At 37.6% G+C, this 12,989-nt stretch overlaps 1 protein-coding gene across 3 annotated transcripts in view; it reads left to right on the plus strand.

The window, feature by feature from the left end:
- The window catches only part of PPP2R3A (protein phosphatase 2 regulatory subunit B''alpha), a 149,578-nt gene that overhangs the window by 13,859 nt on the left and 122,730 nt on the right, over nucleotides 1-12,989 (plus strand). For all 3 annotated transcript variants that reach the window (XM_045856653.1, XM_045856652.1, XM_045856654.1), the window contains exon 2: nucleotides 3,759-3,927. The gene's annotated coding sequence lies outside the window, so the exon portion shown is untranslated. The remainder of the gene's footprint in view (nucleotides 1-3,758; nucleotides 3,928-12,989) is intronic.

A 12,989-nucleotide genomic window follows, 5' to 3' on the forward strand; every position in this document is an offset into this window, starting at 1 on the left:
GGAGGGATGGGTGGGTGGGCTGGAATGGGAGTAAAGGGCAGAAAACTGTACTTGAACAATGATTAAAATAAAATTTTTTAAAAAGTAACATTAAAAACTGAATCATTGACTTCCCTTGCCACCACCACTTCCTTGTCCACCAACAAATCTGTTCATCCTGCTGTCTTCCTGCTTTCAGTTCATATCAATTCTCTTCTTCCAGTTGTTTAAGCAAAAACAAAACAAAACAAAACAAAAAACCCTTAGATTCATCCTTGATTCCCTCTTTTCCACAAAATCCACACATTTGTCCCATTGGCTCTTGTTTCAAAATATATCCAGAATCTAACTAGTTTGCACCCTTCCCTTGCTACCGCCTGATCCAGACCAGCATCATCTTTTGCCTGGATTATTCCAGGCCATTTTGGTCTCCCTGCTTCCACTCTTGTTCCCTATAGTCTATTCTCATCACAGCAACCAGAATAATCTTGTTAAAAGTAATTCATACCATGTCATATTTCTCTGTTCAGAATTCTTCAGTAGCTTCCCATCTCAGTCAAAGTCTAGTCACACTGCCTTTTTCTCTCTTCCTAAAACATTCAAGACATGCTTCCACCTCATAGCCTTTATAGTTGGTGTTTCTTCCATCTCCTCCCCCTGCCACCCCCAACATTCCCCACACACATACTTTATCCCCCATGATACTGTCTGATTAAAGATACCAGGCTAATTATCTTATAGAATGATCCATACCATGAATTTCTCTGTTTCCTCATGGCGGTGTTTAATTTACTTTGTTTCTCCTATAATCTGACATTAGCTCTAAAAGATTAAATAAAGCTAAGTATTTTTTGTAAGAACACTGTATAAGTGATACTTCAATCTTCATATTGCATCATATCAAGAGGTACTATACATATTATCTAATTGTCCCACCATTAGTGATGCTAAGTTTTTAACTAAGGTGTTAAGGTGGTGACTTTCAGATCCCTCCATTGTAAATTTACATTTTTACCTTTGTGATTAACAAATAATCTCAAGGGTAAATTATATTTTTTAAAAATCCTGTGATTTTAAGACTTTTTTAGCTGTGGAACTCTATTCAAATGAAATATTTTTTGGAGATCTAATATATAAAACAGATAAAAGCAGAGCTATTCTGGTCACAGTGAGAAATGTCTAGTATTGGCAGCTTCCAAGGGAACTCTGACAAGCACAGTTTGTAACTCACAGAGCCAGGCCAAAGGACAGAGGCCCAGAGAGGATACATTAAGTCTTCAAGGCCACCTAGCATCTCACAAGAAACATGTAGTGCACATTGTTAGAACACAATTTGGCTATAGCTGCCACTTTCTTGTAAACCTGGCTTGTGGATTATCACTAAATGACACTTGGTTTTTCCCTGGCAGTCCACCCACTGTTTTTAGTTGTCTGAATGCTCTCTTTGACATTCTATCTGTTCTGCAGATGTGAAGACTTGAAATTACTTCATCTTTAGTATGTGTTGGGTTGCAGTCTTTTTTGGAAATTCCTCTTCATCTACAAAGAATTCCAGATTCAGACATTATTCATCTTATGTCTGGAACACTAAAATCTCAAGAGCTTCCACATGTCTTACCTCTTTCCACCTTTAGAATATTGAAAATGCTGCCACAGCTAATGTCAGTTTTATTACTTGCTTGCTGCTTGCTTCCTTTCTGCACCTTAGTTATCATACAGCCTAATATGCCTTAGTAGAGAATTAAATAAGTAAATTTGGCATATCCACACAATGTATATGAGATATATGATGCAGATTTTTATTTTCATGAAGAGTAGGAAAAGAAGGTAATAAACTCTAATTAAATCTCACTTTTGTTTACAATATATAAAATAAACATTCACAAAATTCCCATGTCTGTGTTACGTATATTTAAAGACAGAAAAGACATTTATAGAATGTTCACATTAATACTGTCTCTAGGTGTGATCTTTGATTTTCTCTCTATTTTTCTCTCATCAGGCATGTCTTATTTCTACAGTTATTACTTTTATGTAAAAATTAAAAAATAAACAACTTTGATCTATCAAATCCAAACTGCATTGAAGGCAGTTCCAGGCTCCTCCCCAGCTTTCTGGCATCCATGCCATACTTTGGGATTTTTGTCCTGTTCCCTTATTTTCCCATTCAAGCAAGTTTCCCTTTGACCCATGCTGTATTTACTTTACTCCAGGTTCCTGGTCATTTTCTAGAATTGCCTGGTTGGCTCTGCAGAGCCTTTGGTTCACTTGTACCAAAAGGATATAAAAATTATTTCTAAAAGTAACTGTCACTAGAATGTGATTTCTGTTAGGCCTGTGAGGAGGATAGATACCTGTTGAATGAATTGGTCTTTTTTTTTTGTCTCATTTCTTTTAACCTATAAGCTCCTTACAAGACAAGCTATGGTTGTTTTATATAATGCCCTTAACATTTTAGGTAATTAATATAAATAAATGAATAAAGTCTTATTTAAAAATCCATAATTTACTTAATAAAAATAAATTTGAGATCTGTTGTTAGCTTCAGCCAGAATTTGTGCCTATAGGGATGTAGAAAGCACAGGATTTAAAGATGAAAGACATTCATATCTTGCTTATAGATTTGTGACTGTGGCTTAGTTACTTCAGCCTCTGAGCCAGGGGTGTCCAACTTTTGGCATCTCTGCACCACACTGGAAGAAGAGTTGTCTTGGGCCACACATTAAGTACACTGTAACCCGTAATCACAAAAAAAATCTCTTACTTTTTTAAGTAAATTTATAATTTTGTGTTGGGCTACATTCACAGCCATCCTGGGCTACATGCAGTCCGCAGACCACAGGTCGGACACCCCTGCAAACTGTCTTCATCTATAGCCTCATAGATTCTTTTCTGGACTCTACAGAGGCCTCTGTCTACCTAGCTTTGGTCTGTCTTCTCCAACTCTGTCTTCTGCCTACAGTATGACTCTGACCTTGTCCCCTCCTACTTCCTCTGAAATTTCTCAGGGTCTCTCTGATGGTATGTTGCCACTGCCCCTCCTCTTCAGCTGTAGCTCCCAGAGGTCTCCCTTCACACTTGACACTAGAATAATACCAAACTCCTGGTAGCTCCTCACACATTTCATGCTACCTTCTGCTTTGCTGTCTTTGTCCACAAGCCATTTTCCCTTTCTTCTTGCAGCCAACTACTTCTGCTCTGCTCCAGGACTGGGCTTGACAGTCCTTTCTGGAATGTTTTCCATGATATAAATGTTCGGTATCTTCTTCCTGTGTCTACTCACAGTGTAAGCTGCTTTGAAGCAAAATTATAGATTATCGTGTCCTCATCTTGAAGAGTACCTGGCTTATAGTGTCACTGAAAAGTTTATGAAACTGATTGTATATATGTTCTTCTAACCTGTCCACATGATTTTTATATATGGAACATAATTTGATTTATATATGATCTCCAAGATAAGAAAAAGAAAAGGAAAATATGTGAATTAAATTAACTTAAAATACTTCCAGCAGACAGACAACCATTGTTGATGTTTTGGTATATAACAATACATACAATTTTTTAAATTATAAAATAGTAAAAGTTTAACTCTCAGATTCCTTTCCGAGTCAGTAGTACTCAGAGAAATCAGTAGCTTTGCAAATTACATGCATTAAAAATTAATAGCCAGTTCATTGTGCTTCCCACATCTACAGAATTGTTCTCTGATAAAATATAGCTTTTTTCTCATTCTAACCACAAAAAAATTTTTTGCTTTTCTCATGTTCTCTATTCCCCAGAGCCATCTTTCATCGTGTTTTTCCAGAAGAGAAAGTGAAGGAAGTGCCTTGACCAACTTACTCAGTTGGTGAGTGCAGAAGCTGAAGCTGGGACAGGAGCTCCTGACTGCCCTCCTGGTGCTTTTCCCCTAAGCCACATTTCCTGTTTCTCCACTGGAATAAAATAAAAGTAAGTTTTCAAGCACTTCCAAATTTCCATAAGCCCAAATCAGGCCTGCTACTGAGATGTTCTTATTTTACTTTTAGCCTCTTTAAGATATTAGCCCTAAACCTAAAACATTAATTGTTCTTTCATATTCATGTATATAATTTCTTTGCATATCAGAAAAATCTTCCTTTTAAGAAGTTTCTTAATTTATTTTCTCAACTATTTTTGTAGTGAACACAACAAATAAAATATTCCAGGTCTCTTTTTTCCCTACAAGTAGTTCTATGGTATATGTTTTTGTATTCCTCTAAATTGTTCTCTTGGGATCAGTTTCCATACTGAGTCATTCACCAAAGAGTCCCTGTGTTTTCCAGGCAAACTAATAGTTTTATTCTTTCGAAATGACTCATTACTTCTGAATCATCACACCTTGTGTACTCTGTTAAATAAAGAGCTTTTAGTCATTTTTCTAAAATTTTTCCTCTTCCTAGTTTTCAAGTGCCCCATCTAAGTGACATGGATATTCATCCAGTTTTCTCTTGTGCCTACAAGATTTGTGTCAATCATTTTCTTTTTGAACCCTTTCATCAATTGAGATAAGCAGTGGAAACTCTTTACTTCAGACTTTCTGCTCTCGATGTTTCCTGAAATAGAACACATAAATAGCAACATAAAATATATATGCACACCATTCTGTTTTCTATCATTACATTTATGTTGAGCTTTTATTAACTTCCCAAATTTCTCCATGAAATTAGGGAGAAATACTAGTAAAAGAAAACTAGCTGTAATGCTTGCTGGTAAACAAAAATCTTTGGAATTCAGCATGTTGGGAAGAGTGAAACACTTTTGTCCCTTGACTTCTGTGTCATATTTGGCTGGTTCTCTTCCTGCCCTCTGAAAATTAATTCTCTGTCTCCTTCCTGGCATCCTTCTCTCCCTATACATGCCTGCCTTCCTAAACACTTTGTCCTTGACCCTTTTCTCATACTATGCATGTATAGTCTTGTCCACTCTTGTAACTTTAAAAGTTTTATCTGATACTTATTCCAGACCTTTATTTTCAACTTCTATTACTTCAGTGCTACATATATCCACCTATATGAGGAATATCTTCTCGATGCCCCACCAACACAGCCCATGCCTGAAGCTGAATTCACCTCCCCTGCACTTTTCCCCCAGCCTTAGCATACAATAATCAGTCCAACCTTATCTTTATATCTCCCTAGAACCCATTTTTTAATTTTTTAAATTTGTTATTAATATTATATATGAATTCTCATATTTAAAGTCTCAGTGCTTAAAAGGCTTGTAAAAAAATATGTTTCCAAGTTTTTGCTCTCAACTAGGCTGCTCCTCAGAGATAACCACTGTTAATTTTTTTAGCTATTTTTTCCATTATTTACCTCCATATTTATAAATGCATACAAATTGCAAATTCATCATTCATAAAATTTATTTTATTTTCCTATTTAATCTTTATTGTATTTTTCCATTACCATTTAGTCCCCTTATTCCCCCCTCCCCCTACAATCACTATACTGTTGTCCATGTCCAAAGGTCCTTTTTCCTTTTTGCTGAATCCCTCCACCCCCTAACCTCCTTCTCCAGCTGTCACCCTGTGCTCCATCTATGAGTCTGTCCCCATTTTGTTTGTTAGTTTGTTCATTAGATTGCACATATGAGTGAAATCATATGGTATTTGTCTTTTTCTGACTGGCTTATTTCACTTAACATAATGTTCTCTAGATCAGCAGTCCCCAGCCTTTTTGGCACCAGGGACTGTTTTCATGGAAAGCAATTTTTCCAGGCACCGAGGTGCTAGGGGATAGTTTCAGGATGATTCAAGCACATTGCATTCAAGCTCACCTCCTGATGTGCAGCCTGGTTCCTAACAGTCCACAGACATTTACTGGTCCTTGGCCTGAAGGTTGGGGACCCCTGCTGTAGTTTCATCCATACTGTCATAAAAAATAAATTTTCTTCTTTTTATGACCAAGTACTATTCCACTGTGTAAATGTTCCATAGTTGTTTTATCCACTTATCTACAGATGTACACTTGGGCTGCTTCCATACTAAAGAACCTGGCCATTGTAAAGAACACTGCAGTGGACATAGGGGTGCTTATATTCTTTCGAATTAGTGTTTTGGGTTCTTTCGTATATATTCCCAGAAGTGGGATTGCTAGGTCAAAAGGCAGATCCATTTTTAATTTTTGAGGATTGTCCATACTACTTTCCATGGTGGCTGCACCAATCTGCATTCCTATCAACAGTGCAAAAGGGTTCCCCTTTCTCCACATCCTTGCCAGCACTTGTTGTTTGTTGATTTATTGATGATAGCCAATCTGATGGGTGTGAGGTGGTATCTCATTGTGGTTTTTATTTGAATTTCTCTGATGATTAGTGGCATTGAGCATCTTTTCACATGTCTGTTAGCCATCTGTGTGTCCTCTTTGGAGAAGTGTCTGTTCATATCCTTTGCCCATTTTTTGATTGGTTTGTTTATTTTTTTGGTGTTGAGTTTTGTAAGTTCTTTATACATTTTGGATATTGATCCCTTATTAGATGCATTGGCAAATATGTTCTCCCATTCTGTGGATTATCTTTTCATTTTGTTGATGATTTCCTCTGCTGTGCAAAAAAATTTTAGTTTGATGTAGTCCATTTTTGTTTATTTTTTTTCCTTTTGTTTCCCTCACTGGGGGAGATATATCTGGTAAAATATTGCTACAAACAATGTGTGAGATTTTGCTGCCTGTGTTTTCTTCTACAATTTTTATGGTTTCGGGTCTAACATTTGAAAGTCTTTGATCCATTTTGAATTTATGTGTGTGGTATAAGAAAATGGTCTAGTTTTATTTTTCTGCATGTATCTGTCTAATTTTTCCAACACCATTTGTTGAATAAATTATCTTTAGCCCACTGTATGTGCTTGCTTCCTCTGTCCAATATTAATTGTCTATAAAGGTATAAAGGTGTGGGTTTATTTCTGGGCTCTCTGTTCTGTTCCATTGATCTATATCTCTGTTTTTATGATAATATATGCTGTTTTGATTACTGTGGCCTTATAGTATAGTTTGATAATATCTTGTGATTTTTATCCTTCATTTTGTTTATGTGGTGAATCACATTATTGATTTGCGAATGTCGTACCAACCTTGCATTCCCAGAATAAATCCCACTTGATCATGGTGTATGATCTTTTTGATGCATTGCTGTATTCAGCTTGCTAATGTTTTGTTGAGGATTTTAGCATCTATGTTCATCAGGGATATTGACCTCTAATTTTCTTTCTTTGTAGTGTCTTTATCTGGTTTTGGAATTAGGATAATGCTGGCCTTGTAAAATGAATTTGGGAGCCATCCCTCCGCTTGAATTTTATGAAATAGTTTGAGGAGGAGAGGTGTTAATTCTTTTTGAAATGTTTGGCAGATTTTACCTGTGAAGCCATCTGGTCCAGGGCTTTTGTTTGTTGAGAGTTGTTTGATTACTGCTTCAGTTTCACTAGGTGTAATCTGTCTGTTCAGATCCTCTGATTCTTCCTGATTTAGTTTCGGAAGCTTGTATGTTTCTAGGAATTTATCCATTTTGTCTAGATTGTCCAGTTTGTTGGCATATCATTGTTCATAATATTTTCTTAAAATCCTTTGTATTTCTTTGGTGTCAGTTATTTCTCCTCTTTCATTTCTTATTTTATTTATTTAGGTCATCTCTCTTTTTTTCTTGATGAGTCTGGTTAAAGGTTTGTCAATATTGTTTATCTTTTCAAAGAACCAGCTCTTGGATTCATTGTATTATTTTTTTAGACTCTATTTCTGCTCCGATCTTTATTGTTTCCTTCCTTCTACTCACTTTGGGCTTTGTTTGTTGTTCTTTTTCAAGTTCTTTTAAGTGTAAAGTTAGATTGTTTATTTGAGCTTTTTTGTTGTTGTTGTTTTTAGATAGACCTGTAATGCTGTGACTTTGCCACTTAGAATTACTTTCACAGTGTCCCACAGATTTTGGATTGTTGTGTCCTCATTTTTGTTTGTTTAAAGGTGTCTTTTGATTTCTTCCTTGATCTCATTGTTCGCCCAGTCATTGTTTAGTAACATGTTATTTAGCTTCCAGGTCTTTGCATGTTTTTTCAGTGTTTGTGTGATTGATTTCTAGTTTCATAGCATTATGGTTTTTAAAAAAAGCACTAAATAACCTTCCAGTGTATTATTTATTTCAGTTTTGCATTCTTTATTTCTTATTTTAAGTATATTTTGCTGATTATGCTATTACAGTTGTCCCAGTTTTTCCCTCTTTGCCCTCCTCCACCTGGTACCCCCATATCCTCCAGTAATCCCCCCACCCTTAGTTCATGTCCATGGGTTGTGCATATAAGTTCTTTGGCTTATCCATTTCCTATACTGTTCTTAACCTCCCCCTGTCTATTTTGTACCTACTATTTGTGCTTCTTATTCCCTGCACCCCTTTTTTCCCCCATTCTACTTCTCCCCCTCCCTGCTGATAATCCTCCATGTGGTCTCCATTTCTGTAATTCTCTTCCTGTTCTGGTTATTTGCTTAGTTTGTTTTTGTTTTTTAGGTTCAAATGTTGATAAGTATGAGTTTGTTGTCATTTTGATGTTCATAGTTTTGATCTTTTTCTTAAATAAGTGCCTTTAACATTTTATGTAGTAATGGCTTGATGATGATGAATTCCTTTAGCTTTACCTTGTCTGGGAAGCACTTTATCTGCCCTGCCATTGCTGTATAGAGTAATCTTGGTTGGAGGTCCTACTTTTCATCAGTTTGAATACTTCTTTCCAGCCCCTTCTTGCCTGTAAGGTTTCTTTTGAGAAATCAGCTGATAGTCTTATGGAAAGTCTTGTTTAGGTAACTCTCTGCTTTTCTTTTGCTGCTTTTAAGATTCTCTCTTTATCTTTAACCTTGGCATTTTAATTATGATGTGTCTTGGTGTAGTCTTCTTTGGGTCCAACTTGTTGGGGACCCTCTGTGCTTCCTGGACTTGTATGTCTATTTCCTTCCCCCAAATAGGGAAGTTTTCTTTCATTATTTTTTCATAAGTTTTTAATTTCTCACTCTTCCTCTTCTCCTTCTCCCACCACTATGATTCAGATGTTGGCACAATTGGAGATGTCCTAGAGTTTTCTTATACTCTCCTCATTTTTTTTGAATTCCTATTTCTTCAATCTGTTCTAGTTGAATGTTTATTTCTTCTTATGTTCCAAATTATTGGTTTGAATCCCATCTTCCTTCTCTTCACTGTTGGTTCCCTGTGTATTTTTCTTCATTTCTCTTAGTGTAGTCTTCTTTTCTTCCCTTAAGTTTTTCCCTTACTCAGTGAGTATCCTGAGTATCTCGATCACCAGTGTTTTGAACTCTGCATCTGATAGGTTGGTTATGTTGCTTAGTTCTTTTTCTTTTGTTTTGTTCTGTTCTTTCATTTGGACCATATTTCTTAGTTTCCATGATTTGGCAGCCTCTCTGTGCTTGTTTATGTCTATTAAGTAGAGCTGCTTTGACTCCCTGTCTTAGCACACCTATTGAGTTTTATGGGTGAAGCCTTGAGGTGTTCTCCAGGGCACAGCAACCTGCTTTACCACTTTGTGGTGCTGTGTTGGCAGGAAGCTTCAGAGATAGGACAGTTCTACTGCCTGGCTTCTGAAGGCTTGTTCAGTACTCGCTCTGTTTCCAGTCAGTTCACCCACTTCCCATATGCAACTAGCATCCTTCTGGTTGTTGCCCTGGTGGTGATACCTAGAGTGGGGGAGTTTGCGTATGTTCTAGGTCCATGCGAGCCCTTTTAACAGACTTCCCTGAGTACCTGTCAGTTTCTTTTGCTGCCCCAATGCTCACTAGTTTTTGCAGCCAGAAGTTTTAATGCTTTATCTTCCTGGTGCTGGAAACCTGTGCTGTACAGTCTGGCCTGGGGCTGGGTTCACTCGCTCTCAAGGAATCCCTCCTAATTTTTGTCCACAACATGTGAATGTGGGACCACCTGTGCTGCTCCTGCCACCTTTCCTTATCACACTGGGTCCTGTCTACCTCTGCTCTGCAGCTCCACCCCTTCTACCTGTCTGGATGAATATAGCTTCCTTAAATCCTTGCTTGTCTAAATTCCATACAGTTCAGTTTTCTGGCAGTTCTGGGTGGTTTTTGTTTTGAGGTTAGTTATGATTCTTGTGCTTGTGCCAGGAGGCAAAGCATAACCCACACCTCCATCTTCACCAGAAGTCACATTCTTTATTTCGGACTGCTCCTTTTTTATGGTTTCTGTGTCTTTTTTCATGCTGTTGAGTATGCTTATAATCATTACTCTAAACTCTCTATCTGATAAATTGCTTGTCTCCATTTCATCTAGTTGTTCTTCTGGAGTATTCTCTTGTTCTTTCATTTGAAGTCTGTTTCTTTGTCTTCCCATTTTGGCTGCTTCTTTGTATCTGTTTCTATGTATTAGGTAGATCTGCAAAGACTGTGGTATAGGCCTTTGTCAGACACTACTTGTGACTGGCCCTGGTCATCCTGTGTGGAGCTATCAGCAATCCACAGTGCATGGCTCCCTCTGCTGCCCATGTTTGTGTGTAGAAAGAAGCAGGCTGTGCACCAAGGCTAGGTTTCACCAGTCCCGGGCCTGGGGAAGGGTCAGCTGAAGTCTCATAGAGCTCCCAGAAATCTGTGTTAGTTGTTGAGCTAATCAGTCATATAGCCTCAAGCTGTAATCAGCAGTTTAAGCTCCACAGGGTGGGGCAGAATAACTTTTGTGGGCAGGGCTATTGCTTTCCCTCAGGCTGATGCCGCTTGGAAGAGACTGCACCACTCTGCCTGAGAAAGATGGCTCCTGCAGTATGGGGAATGACTCAGCACAGGGATCTGGTGGCTATTCCTTCAGTTCTCTCCCCAGAGCCACTAACCCACTCTCCTCAAGCATCTCTAGTCTACTCCACCTTTACCCTGACAGAGCCCAGGGTAAGTGGCTCCGAACAAAATTTTGTGCTTTGGCCCTTTAAGAGGCTCTCTGAGTCTCCAGCCACCTTCCCCTGGCAGACAGAAACCATGCTGCTTTTCAGAGCTGGATGTTATCTGGGTTCCTTTCTGGTTGCGATGGTGCAAGCTAAAGAGCCCAGTTTGGGGTTTAGACTCTGTACTTCTCAGGGGAACCTTCCTGGCCACTGAAATATTCCTCCAGAACTTCAGCTGCCACCGTTGGGAGCCTAGTTAGCCCTCTCACACCCCCTCCACACTCTTTACCAGTCTCTTTGTGGTGAAATGTTTTCTTCTGTCTGTTCATAGTTCTCTCCAGCTAGTGTCCAGTTGGTTATTCAGGATGATTTCTCTACAGTTTAATTGTAATTACAGGTTGGTCCTGGGAGGCAGTTAGTGCAGCTTCCACTTACTCTTCTACCACCTTGGATCTCCTATTCATAAATTTTAAACACTAAATTTTGTCTTTGTAATATGAATTTTAGTTCTCTCACCCCTGTTCTAACACACTAACAAAATTAATGATAAAAGGTGTATGGTCATCTCAGTAGATACAGAATAAGTATTTTACAAAATTAAACAACCATATGAGATTTTTAAAAACTCCCAACAAACAAGAAATGGAAGAGAGCTTTCTCAATTTGATAAATAGTATGTATCAAAAAAACTCACAGCCCTCGGTGGTATGGCTCAGTGGGTCGAGTGCTGGCCTGCAAACTAAAGGGTCACCAGTTCAATTCCCAGTCAGGGCACATGCCTGGGTACAGGCCAGGTCCCCAATAAGGGGTGCATGAGAGGCAGCCACACATTGATGTTTCTCTTCCTCTCTTTCTCTCTCCCTTTCACTCTCTCTAAAAATAAATAAAATCATTTTTAAAAATCCTTAAAACTATCATTATACTTTATGGTGAAAGACTAAATGCTTTTCCCCAAAAATCACATGCAAGACAGGAATTTTTGAACTCACTTCTTCTATTCACTGATATTAGGGAGATCCTGACCAGTGTAATAAGCAATAATGCAGTAAATATTGGAAAGGAAAAAGTAAAACTATCTCTTCTTGTACAAAGTGATTGTCTCTATAAAGAATCCCAAAGTATTTATCAAAAAAATAAAATACTATGCTTAATAAGTAAATTCAGCCAAGTAGTAAGTGACAAGTATAATATACATAATAAGTCAAGTGTGTTTGTAAACACTAGCAAAAAGCATAATGGGAAGTGAAATTCAAATACCAGTACCAGTTGTATTAGTACCAGAAATCATAATACTTGAGAATGAATTTAATTTAAGACCTAAAAACATTGCTGAGAAAAATGAAAGAGCATCTGAATAAATGAATAAATGGAAACATATACTATGTTCATGGATTGCATGGATTAGAGACTTACTATTGTTAAGATCTCCATTATCAGCAAATGGAGATTTAAATTCAATGAAATTCCAGTCAAAATCCCAGAATGGTATTGGTGTATATAAAGACAAGAGTAGAAAATCTAGAAATAAACTCATATATATGGCCATTGTTTTTCTTTTATTTTTAATATTTATTTTATTTTATTGTTATTATTTTTTAATTGTTCAAGTGCAGTTGTCTCCATTTTCTCCCACCACTCCCCCTCCCACCCATCCCCACCTCCCACCCTCAATCCTATGCCCTTTGGCTGTGTCTGTGTGTCCTTTATATATGTTCCTTGACTACCCTTCCCCTATTTTCCCCCGTTATCCCTCGTTCCTCTCCCCTCTGGTTACTGTCAGTGTGTTCTTTATTTCAATGTGTCTGGTTATATTTTGCTTGCTTGTTTGTTTTGTTGATTAGGCTCCACTTATAGGTGAGATCATATGGTATTTGTCTTTTACCACCTGGCTTATTTCACTTAGCATAATGCTTTCCAGATCCAACAAAGTTTCCAACATAAGTCAATGGGCACAGTCATTTGAACAAATGAATGGTGCTGGATGATCTTCAAAATCAGCCTTCTACCATTCAAAAAAATTAGAATAGATCATAAAGCTAAACATAAGAGTTGAAACTATAGGACTACCCCCCCAAAAAAAAAATCTTAGGAGAAAATCTTCATGACCTTGGCATAAGCAAAGGTTTTT

Source organism: Phyllostomus hastatus, unplaced genomic scaffold (genome assembly GCF_019186645.2).
Source record: "Phyllostomus hastatus isolate PE091 unplaced genomic scaffold, TTU_PhHast_1.1 phas_scaffold_129, whole genome shotgun sequence".
Taxonomy (NCBI): domain Eukaryota; kingdom Metazoa; phylum Chordata; class Mammalia; order Chiroptera; family Phyllostomidae; genus Phyllostomus; species Phyllostomus hastatus.